General features: G+C 47.7%; 1 pseudogene; it reads left to right on the top strand.

Moving 5' to 3' along the window:
- Positions 1–1,169: 1,169 nt before the first annotated feature.
- Positions 1,170–1,515, top strand: LOC116883693 (annotated as a pseudogene).
- Positions 1,516–10,874: the final 9,359 nt, after the last annotated feature.

The following is a 10,874-nucleotide window of genomic DNA, read 5'->3' as shown; positions in this document are numbered from 1 at the left end:
AAAAAGGAAAGGCAAGAAAAAAGCCGGCATTGTGTATTCTTCGGATGCTGCGGTAGGTAGGAGGGTCACCAATTTGATGGCAAAATGGGTTGAGGCTGGGAGCCTGTCTCAAAAGTGGGGGAGGGAGCTGGGGTTGTAGCTCAATTGTAGCACATATAACGCCCTGAGTTTTAGCTAAACACCTTTAACCCCAGCATTTGGGAGGCGGAGGCAGGCAGATCTTTGAGTTCAAGACCAACCTGGTCTATAGAGTAAGTTCCAGGACAGCCAGGGCTACACAGAGAAACCCCGTCTTGAAAAAAAAAAATTCTGTCTGCTCAGGATACCCAAAACTGCCATCCCAGAAAAAAAAATTATAATAATGACTTGTATGTTTATGTATAACTGAATTTGTAACTAATTTAGACCTCCGATTTATCGTGTCTTCTCTTCGGTTCTATTTTTCCCTTTTGACTTTTGCAGAGTTAATTTGTTTTAACTGTTTTGCGTGAGAGTCCCCCGTCAGGCATCTATTCGTACTGATCATCTTTAGCGAAAGATAACAGTAAGTCAAAGCTCATGGCTGGCCTTGAGTTCCCAGAGATCCAAGCGCTTCTGCGTCCTGAGTGCTTGGATCAAAGGCGTGTGCCCCCACGCCCAGCACCACATGGACAGCTCTCCTCCAAGATTTTCTACTCCATGTGGGATTGTCTGGTATTTTATTGTAGCTTAAATATTGGGGGCGTTTTATTTTTATTATCCAGCCCATGCTCAGCTTTTAGTTTCTTATTGACACGAACTTATTTAGCTTGTGTGCGTATGTGGGCATACGGGTGGAGGTCAGGGAATAACTTGCCGTAGCTGGCTGTCTGCCTCCACCTGGGGATCACACACAAGTGCTCAGGCTTGGCAGCATTTGCCTTCTGAGCCGTCCCACCAGTCCCTTGCTAAGTTTCTTGTATCCATTTCAAATGACCACACTTAGAGGAAAACCAATCTATTTGGCGGTCAGGTTGCTCCACGTGGTTAGCAAATACTTTACTGGAGCGCTCTCCTGGGCCCTAACTAATATATCTTAATGACACCAACTGCTGGTTCGTCTTTTGTCAACTTGACACAAGCTGAAGTGGTCCGAAGAAAGGAAACTTCAACTGAGAAAATGCCTCCATAAGAGGTGACTGTAGCTTTTCTGCGTTCTCCGTAGACCCGTGAGCAGGGACGGCCTCGGTATGCAGAACGACGCCGGCGAGTTTGTGGACCTGTACGTGCCGAGGAAATGCTCCGCGGGCAACCGCATCATTGCTGCCAAGGACCCACGCGTCCATCCAGATGAATGTGGCCGAGATTGACAGGAGCAAAGGCCGATTTAATGTCCAGTTTAAAACCTACGGCATCTGCGGGGCCATTTGCAGGATGGGCGAGTCAGATGATTCTATTCTCCGATTGGCTAAGGCTGATGGAATTGTCTCAAAGAACTTTTGAGCCAGAAGAAATCGGGAATAATTTGTTATAAATAAAAGTGGTAATAAGTACCTGGGGGGGGGGAAGAGGTGATTGTAGGCAAGCCTGTAGGGCATTTTCATAATTAGTGAGCGCTGCAAGAGGGCCCAGCCCCATTGTGGGTGGGGCTATTCCTGGGTTCTATAAGAAAGCCCTGGGGAGCAAGTCAGCAAGCAGCACCGCTCCGCTCCTCGGTCTCTGCATCAGCTCCTGCCTCCAGGTTCCTACCCTGTTTGAGTTCCTGTCCTGACTTCCTTCGGTGACAAACAGTGACGTATAAGCCAAATAAACCAGTTTCCTCTCAAACTTTCTTTGGTTATGATGTTTTATCCATCACAGCGACAGCAACCCTAACAAAGACGTAAACATAATTGTATAATTACCTTTTGATATGGGATGGAGTCAGCCTTCTCAGTGGCTGGCCCAGCCCTCTCCCTCCCACTCCTGCTTCCTGGGCGTTGTGCAGCTGAGAGGTGGGCTGTGAGCGGCAGTCTCCTGAAGGTGGCTTGTCTTCTCTGCCTGGTGATGGTTGGATTCTCCTTACCAATCCGATTCCTCACTGGGGCCGTAATGTTCCAGATGTGAGCTTACTTTCGCGTTTCTCCTCCTGGAGACCGGCAGGCCTTCCCAGCCTGAAGATTCACATCTTAATCTCTGGAAATTTCCTCGTCATCACCGCTGCTCTCGTCCATTATTTATACTCCAAGAGAATTCCTGGAGCTGCCTTTGAACATATGTGCAGCCGGCCTTCCTCATACCCACAGCTCCTCGCTGTGCACTCTGTCCTGAGTTCTGCGTTCCATCTCCTCTGCATACCTGAGCATTCACTTTTTCCTCCAGTCCTCTGAACACTGCTGATAAACGTTAACAATGGCTTCTTAATTTCCTGGCTGTGTGTGTCAGCTCCAACATCCCATGCTGTTTAAATATTTGGCGTCTATGACTCGCAGGCCTGCTTTTGTTTGGGGAATTATTTCCTGCACCTGAGCGTTTCAGGAGCTATATAACCAATTCTTCTCATGGCTTCAGTTCGTGTCCATGTTGTGCCTTATAAAAAGACAGGAAAGGAAGGAATACGTTTGGTGGAGGCGCGGTAAAGTGTGGGGGAAGGCGGTGCCTCTGTGGGCCCATGGAGAGGGATCCTCCCTTCCCCCTGATGGACCAGCCGCACGACGGTGTAGAGACAGAGAAAGGAGGGCGGAGGGAGAGAGCGAGAGAGAGGAGGAGAGTAAAGTAGAGTAGTAGAGGCCGCCCAAGAGAACATGGAGAGAGAGGGGGAAGGGAATGAGGAGAGAGAGGGTAAAGAGCAAGAGGAGAAAGCAAGATCAGGAGAGAGCGAGAGAGCCAGAGAGAGAGAAAGAGGGGGGGGGGGGGGAGGGGGGGGGGGGCAGGGGGGGGAGGGGAAGACCCAGAAAGGGGGGGGGGGGGGAGGGAGGGGCAAGCAGCCCTTTTATAGTGAGTCAGACACACCTGGCTGTTGCCAGGTAACCGTGGGGCGGAGCCTAGACTAAATGCCAACGGTCCACGTCCCTTGTCTCATCTGTAATGGTGTAAGGCAACCGGTGGAAAGGCCAATCCAGACGGGCAATGAACTGCAAAGAGATCTGTGGATTTTCTCCAGGTTTAGCAAGAACAATAAGGTGTCTGAGCAGGCAACAGTACACCAGGGGCTGAAACCCGCAAGATAAAAGTAGCGATGGGTAGAAAGTCAAGATCACGGAACGTGCTGCGTGAGCCAAACACAGCGGTGAACAGGAAAGAAGACACGACCCCAGTCCAGGCTTACGGAAGCATGGTTTTCGTGAATGACAGAAACGGAGGCTTCCTGGCTCAGCCTACCTCTTAGCCTGCTCACCCAGCTTGTACCATTACATTAGAGCAGGTTGTACCGTTACATTAGAGCTGGTTGTACCTTTACATTAGAGCAGATTGTACCATTACATTAGAGCAGGTTGTACCATTACGTTAGAGCAGGTTGGAACTCACCTAGCTCTGCTCACTGACTGGCCAAGACACTACACACACTAACTCAGCCCCGACAGCCATAACCCCAGGGCCCCAGAATTCCACGGGTGGATTGCTTCCTCTCTTCACTGCAACATGGATCCTGCCTCCTCAGCTGCGGCGCTCGCTCCCTCTTCTTGCACAGAGAAAAGCAGAAGTCCTCACTCTCTGCAGGTTATTTTTTCTGAGCACACTCACCCCTTCCTCTTCTCTGTCCCAGCACTGACCAGAGCAGGGGTCTCGAAGCTTGTCTCTAAGCGGTTGTTGACACATTCTCTCCCTGCCGTCTGTGCGGCCAGAACCCTCTGCAGCTGTACTGAGTTAATCTCATCAGGAACCATATGTGCTACGATTTATTCCTTATTTGAAAATGTGTTCTCTAGTGCTGGGGAGATAGCTCAGTGGTTAAGGGACTTGTCTTGTGTACCCGAGGCCTGAGTGAGAACCCCAGAACCTCTGTAAGGAGTCAGCATGCCGGATGAACTCGTAATCCAGTACTGGGGGGGTCGAGGACAAGCCAAGCCCTGGGACTCACTGGCCAGTCAGCCTAGCCTGCATCCCCAACTGCACTGAGCAGTCTGCTATCCCTGGGGGACCTCCATTATCCTGCCCACCTTCTTTGCCCACCTTCATCAGACCCGAGGAACCCTAACCTTACAGGTAAATGTAGCCCCCCCCCTACCCTGCCTCAAGGACATTTCTTTTTGTAAGACAGGAATTATTTCAGACAACCAAAGAGATAAAAATACAGAGTTGTGAGGCAGGATTGTAATGGATACATTTACAGAACAACTCTTTGCACATAAGGTCAGAAAACATTCAATAAGGGGGGCAAGACAAACAAACACACCCCCCCAAAACAAACAACAAAAACAAACAGCAACCAAAAAGAGAAGAGTTTCTAGATCACAGAGTTCATTCTGAGACTGTGTCTCCAAGTGGTATCAGTAGTTACACCCCTAATTTTTCATCCACGTGGCTGCCTGTCAGGAGCTGAACAGGGACAATAGACACAGTGGAGTAGTAGGCTGAGAAAAGACCCTGGGTCCTCAAACCCACACAGTGAACCCTAAGGAATATTGGACCACTAATATAGGACCACTAAGGAATATTGACAGGCATAGAGTGGGGAAATAGACTCATCTTGTGAAAAGCACACTAAGTGAGTCTCTGATAGCAAAGGGTCAGCCTGGAAAATGTATCTACGAGTAGCATTATACAGACCGAGCCTGTTACATTTACGAATAAATGTATTTGTATTATATATATATTATATATATATTGTATATATATATATACATATATGTGTGTGTGTGTGTGTGTGTGTGTGTGTACATTTAAAAACAATGGAAAGTTCATACATTTGAAAGAACCCAGGAGAGGGGTTGGGGATTTAGCTCAGTGGTAGAGCGCTTGCTTAGCAAGCGCAAGGCCCTGGGTCTGGTCCCCAGCTCTGAAAAAAAGAAAAGAAAAAAAAATGGGACATAGCATGAGGTGCCAGCCTTTAATCCCTGCACCTGGGAGGCAGAAGCAGGTGGGTCTCAGGGCTAGCCTGGTCTACAGAGTGAATCCCAGGGCAGCCAGGGCTATAAAGAGAAACTCTATCTTGTAGGAAAAGGGGAGGGGGGTGTGAGTAGTATAGTATTGCCTGTCTCTAATTCTGGGACTTGGTGAGTGGAAGCAGGAGGATTACATAATTCAAAGCCATTCTAGGACTTCATAGTGACTTTGAAGCCAGCCTGGAATTCTTGAGACTCCGTCTGTCATAATAGCCAATCTCTAGCCTGGACACATGCTCTCTGCTATGTCACCTGTGCACTGACACCCTCTGCATTCCTACCCGAGTTCTGAGGGGCATGAGAGACTCTGGACCTCTACAGAGTAGCTTCAGCTCTTTCTCTCCTTGTAGCCCCTTGGCAGTTGTTTACAGCCCAGTGCAAATATCTCCCAGGCTATAGACTTCACCTCCTCTGGGTCCTCACTCTTTCAGGCCATGACAAACTCTGCAGGGCATGTATTGGCACTATCTTTGGAAAGTAACTAAAACAGCCAATTTATGTGGCCTGGACAGGACTTCTATTACCTACCAGACGGATGAAGGTCATGGTCACAGCAGCCTGTCCTTGCTTCTTCCCACTCTATCCTCACTGTGCTAAAGCTATACTCAACCCTGGCATCTGGGAATACATCAAATCCAGCTCCCGTCTTGTTTAAGCTTCATTTCTGTTGCCGTGATGAAATACCTTCACAGAAGCAACATAGGAAAGGATTTACAGTTCCGGGCTACAGACCAGTATTGAGGGGCAGTCAAGGCAGAACTTAAGTGGTTTAGTCACATCACCTTCACCGTCAAGAACAGAGAGCGAACACCCATATCCTTGCCTGCCTACTCTCAGCTAGTTTCTCCTCTCTTATACTGTTCAGGACCCCCTGTCTAGGGAATGGTGCCACTCACAGTGGACTGAGTTTTTCCATATCAATTAACAATCAAGACAATCCCCCACAGACATGCCCACAGGCCAGCCTGACCTAGATAATTCCCATTAAGAGTCTCTTTCCTGTCAGGGGTAGTGCCTTTAACTCCTGGGCTTGGGAGGCAGAGGCAGGTGGATCTCTGCATTTGAGGCCAGCCTGGTCTACATAGGGAGTTCCAGGACAGCCAGAGCTACATAGGGAGATCCTGTCTGGAGAAACCAAAACAACAACAACAACAACAACAAAACACACACACACACACACACACACACACACACACACCACACACACACACACACACACACACACACAAGTCTCTTCTCATTTGATTCTAGGAGGTGGCACTTTGACTTCTCAAGCTGTTACTTCACACACACCTCTCTTTCCCACTAACTCTCCTCACAACTGTCTCACCTATTGAAAGGACAATAACCCCCGCTTTGGCTGACACACCCACCTGACCTTGATCTTCTATACTTGTGGCTCACCTACTCCCTCCTTACCCTTCTACAAAGGCTTCCTTGGTCTTCCCACTATCCGGAACACTTTCCTCTGCGTCCCACTCACTGTTCACTCTTCAGCGATGCTTTCTGGACCACACCAGACCACTCCTCACCTCTGGGCATATTGTCTCCTTAGCATGTATCTCTGTCTAAAAAACCTAAGTGTACTTATTTTTTATTGATGTTTATTCAGAACTTAATCCCCTCCCCCCATGAACTGTATCCAGCGATCTCTTATATTTCTCTTTTCTCCCTCTGTTCCATTATGGGACATTAGTTATTGAACCTACACAGAGAGCTGGCTACTTCCCCTGGTGGTGTGTGGACTTGTCCACTCCTGGCAGGGACCTAGCCATTTAGAGCAAAGCACGGTCACGTTTCCTTTGAAGACTGTATCCCCAGCTATGAGATGACCACGTCAAGTGGGCTTTTCCTCCTGAAGCGGGGCTCTGACATTCCGCAGACGTGTGTGGTGTTCCTTCGCAGGAGCGCGTGAGAACTTCTGTCCTGCCACACAGGAATGCGTGATTTATGGATCTCCGGGGGGATGTAGATTATACAAACGACACATTGTGCCGTGAATTCCAGCCTGGCTCCTGTCAGTATTTATTTGAGGGTCTGGTGCCATATCATAAAAATGATATAAGTACCAACAAAGTAGAATTTATGAGGACTAGTTGAAAACTAAGATTGATAATTTGTTGAAATAATAAGGCAAAAAAAAAGTGTTTTTCTTCTTAAGGAGAGAAAGAAATATTAGCGTTCACACGTGATGGAAACTGTATCCTTTTTGGTAAATCCGACTTCACCAAGGCAGTAATAACTTTACGGGATGTGAACTGTCCTCAGAATTGATTTCACTTTCACATTAAACACATTCTGAACTTCTATATATAGTAATTCTCAGCGCCTTGCTATAAATTGACTATGAGAAAGTCAAGTAAGTATCTGCCCAGCCATTGAAACGGTCCTTGGTAGACTGCACAAGCCATGTTGCAGAAGAGAGGGTGGCCTGTTTGCTTACTTTCTCCTATTTCCCTACACTGTCAGGGTTACATTAGCATTGGTATGCAGCTCTCTGGAGCTGACACCTGCAAGACTGTTTTTATGCCCACAATGACCCTATCTCCATAAATCTGGCTCTGACCCATGGCCCCTCCCCAACTAAAGAATTTCCCAGAAGATGGGACAAAGTCCAGGGTAGTGAGAGGCAGCATCATGTAGTCATGCTGCAGGAGACCGGAACGAGGAATCATCACCCATCCATCATCTTTGTCACCTCAAACTAGAGGACTGCCTAAGTCCCCAGAGGATCGCCATGTCTCATTAACATCATAGGGTGACTTCATTTGCATGCGCGGACACACAGTCACACCTGTACCAACACTTTGGGGGTTGCTTAGCATGAGGACTCCCAACCACCAACCTCCCAAACCCCTGAAGGGCTGCTAACTGCCACTCTACTTACCTGAAGTCTACAGATCCTTTTTTTTTTTTTTTTTTTTTTTTTTTTCTGTTTTGTCTGACTCTTCTTAGGGAGGCATTACTGTGAGAATGACCAAGGCCACCTGTAAAAAAGTAATCTATGTCTGCAAAGCAGTCAAGGCTCAGCCCCTCCAGAGGGAATGGGCTTGGGTCTTCTTCCCCGGCATTGGAGGGTAATGTGCTCAGTCCATGTGAGGGAATTTTGTTAGGCAAGTTTCACTCCCTTTAACATTCTTTGTCTCCGTCAGGGTTTCTATTCCTGCACAAACACCATGACCAAGAAGCAAGTTGGGGAGGAAAAGGTTTATTCAGCTTACACTTCCACATTGCTGTCCATCACCAAAGGAAGTCAGGACTGGAACTCACACAGAGAAGGGAGCAGGAGCTGATGCAGAGGCCATGGAGGGATGTTACTTACTGGCTTGCTACCCCTGGCTTGCTCAGCCTGCTCTCTTATAGAACCCAGGACCACCAGCCCAGGGATGGCACCACCCAAAATGGGCTGGGTCCTCCCCCTTTGATACTAGTTGAGAAAACACTTTACAGCTGAGTCTCATGGAGGCATTTCCTCCAGGGAGGCGCCTTTCTTTGTGATTACTTCAGCTTGTGTCAAATTGACACACAACACCAGCTAGTACATTCTTGAACAAGAGGTTGAAATGCTGGTCTCTCCTCCTTGTGCTCTTGTTACATCCTGTGAGTTCAGATATCTTTCATAACCAAGTACACAAAACGGAGTGGCTTAAACAACAGACATGACTCTCTCTGAGGTCTGTGGGTCCAAGCTTGAGATGAAGCTCTTGCTGGGGGAGGTGGGGTAGGGTGGAATCTCTAAAACCTCCCCCCTAGCTAACGGTACCCACTTAGCTTTGGCAACACAACCCAAACTTCTTGTGGTAACTATTGCTCACCCAGTCTCTTTATTTCCTGAAGATAACAGGCAAATTGGTTTAGAGCCCACTCTGCTGACCCCATTGTATCTGGTTACATTGCAAAGACCAGGTTTACAAAGGAAGACACGGGTGCTGGGACTTGGAGGAGTTACAATGACAGCGGTGCCATCCATCTGACCTGTTAATGTAGACAGCACTCTGAATGTAACCATGGTCTCGGGTGAGGAAAAGTCAGCTGGGGTTATTGCAATTTTTTTCTTGGAATTGAAGAATGTCCTGGAAAAGAGTGACAATTGGAGAGAATGAGAAGCCACTGACAGAGAGCGACAGACAGCTAGTGATCTGAAGTGTGTGTGTTTGTGGGGAACACAAAACCCAGCAGCTACTGGCCTAAGAGTGAAAATAGCAAAGGCGGAAGGTTTCCTGAAAGAAAGCAACAGTTACAGATCTGAGGTGTGGAAGGGAACCTAAATTCAAAAGAAAGATCCCAGAGGGTCTCAGACAAAGGAACTGTTACAGATCCTGGGGGCAACAGACATTGAAAGCAAGTTACACATTGACAAGGAAACACTAATGCCAGCTGCTACAGAGAGGAAAAAAGACCAAAACAACAAACTTTATTAGAACAGACAAACAACTCCTATTAAATGTGCCGGGAGGGCAGATGTGGGGCCGGTTCTTTGGGTCAGACTTTCTGTAGGTACCTGGGCCCTCTTGGCTCTTGATTCCTCCCTCTCTGGATTGGCTGCCCTGGGTATCTTAGCTTGGGCAGGCTCTCCTCCACTGCTGCCAGTTTGAAGTAGTTGCAAACTTTTAGGGTAGGTGGATGGCAACCTCAAAGGCATTTTCAGAAAGAGACCCATCCTTATTGCCCAGGTTAGACCAAGTTCTGCTGACACCCCTTCAATAGGTCTCTGGCTTCAGCAAGTCTCCCCCTGCCACTGGTTGGTTATTACAAATGATTAATACTAGTCATAGCTCCATAAGTGAACTTCCATGTGAACCTCTTAAATGATGGGGTTTAGAGATCTTCCAGGTTGGTAAACATGCTGGGTGGAATATGCCAGAGAGGATGTGGAGGGCTGGGGAGATGGCTCAACAGTTAAGAGAACTGACTGCTCTTCCAGAGGTCCTGAGTTCAAATCCCAGCAACCACACGGTGGCTTAGAGAGGATATGGAGGCTCCAGTCTCTCAGGCCCTAAACTCCACTGTGCCCTGTGCAGCTCTTTCACTCAGTTTCTCCTGCCTTGAAGCTTTTATGATATTATAGGGAGAGGAAGTAGCAGAGTGCTCTGGAATTTAGTGAGCTATTCTGGCAAGTTTCAGACCTGAGAAGAGAGTGTGAACCCCTGCATTTGCAGCACATAGGAAAGAAATGCATATGTCCGCATCTGGAGTGGAGACAGTCCTAGCCCTTAAAACGGCAGAGGCCCCTGCTAATTCTGGGATGTTAGTGTTGGAACACAAAGAAATTGTTGGATCTCCAATTGGGTTTTGGAACCAGACAACTGGTGCTGCCAGACACCACATATTTAGTGTCATAGGAGGAGACCATCTGCACATGTCATGCCCGATGTCACTTATCCTTGTGTAAATGATGGGAAGCTATATCCCATCAGCATCCTTCCTGATAGAAGGATTAAAATTGTCTATAGTTTTGTTTGTTTTGCTCCTTCGTTTTTATTTTATGTGTATGGTGTTTTGTCTACATGTATGTCTGTGTGCCACACCACATGCATGTAGGGATCTCAGAGGTCAAAAGAGGATGCTGTATCCCCTGGACTGGAGTTACAGATGGTTGTGAGCCACCATGTGGGTGCTGGGGATCCAATTCTGGTCCTCTGCAAGAGCAGCCTGTGCTCTCAACCACTGAGCCATTTCTCCAGCCCTTTAGATAGTTTTAAGAACTATGACACTCAGGTTTTTTTAAGACCTATTTTATTCATATACTCATATGCAGCTGTCTTCAGACTCTCACCAGGAAGAGGGCATCGGATCCCATTACAGATGGTTGTGAGCCACCATGTGGTTGCT

The sequence above is a fragment of the Rattus rattus genome, chromosome 14 (assembly GCF_011064425.1).
Source record: "Rattus rattus isolate New Zealand chromosome 14, Rrattus_CSIRO_v1, whole genome shotgun sequence".
NCBI lineage: Eukaryota > Metazoa > Chordata > Mammalia > Rodentia > Muridae > Rattus > Rattus rattus.
This window is presented reverse-complemented; position numbering and strand designations above follow the sequence as displayed.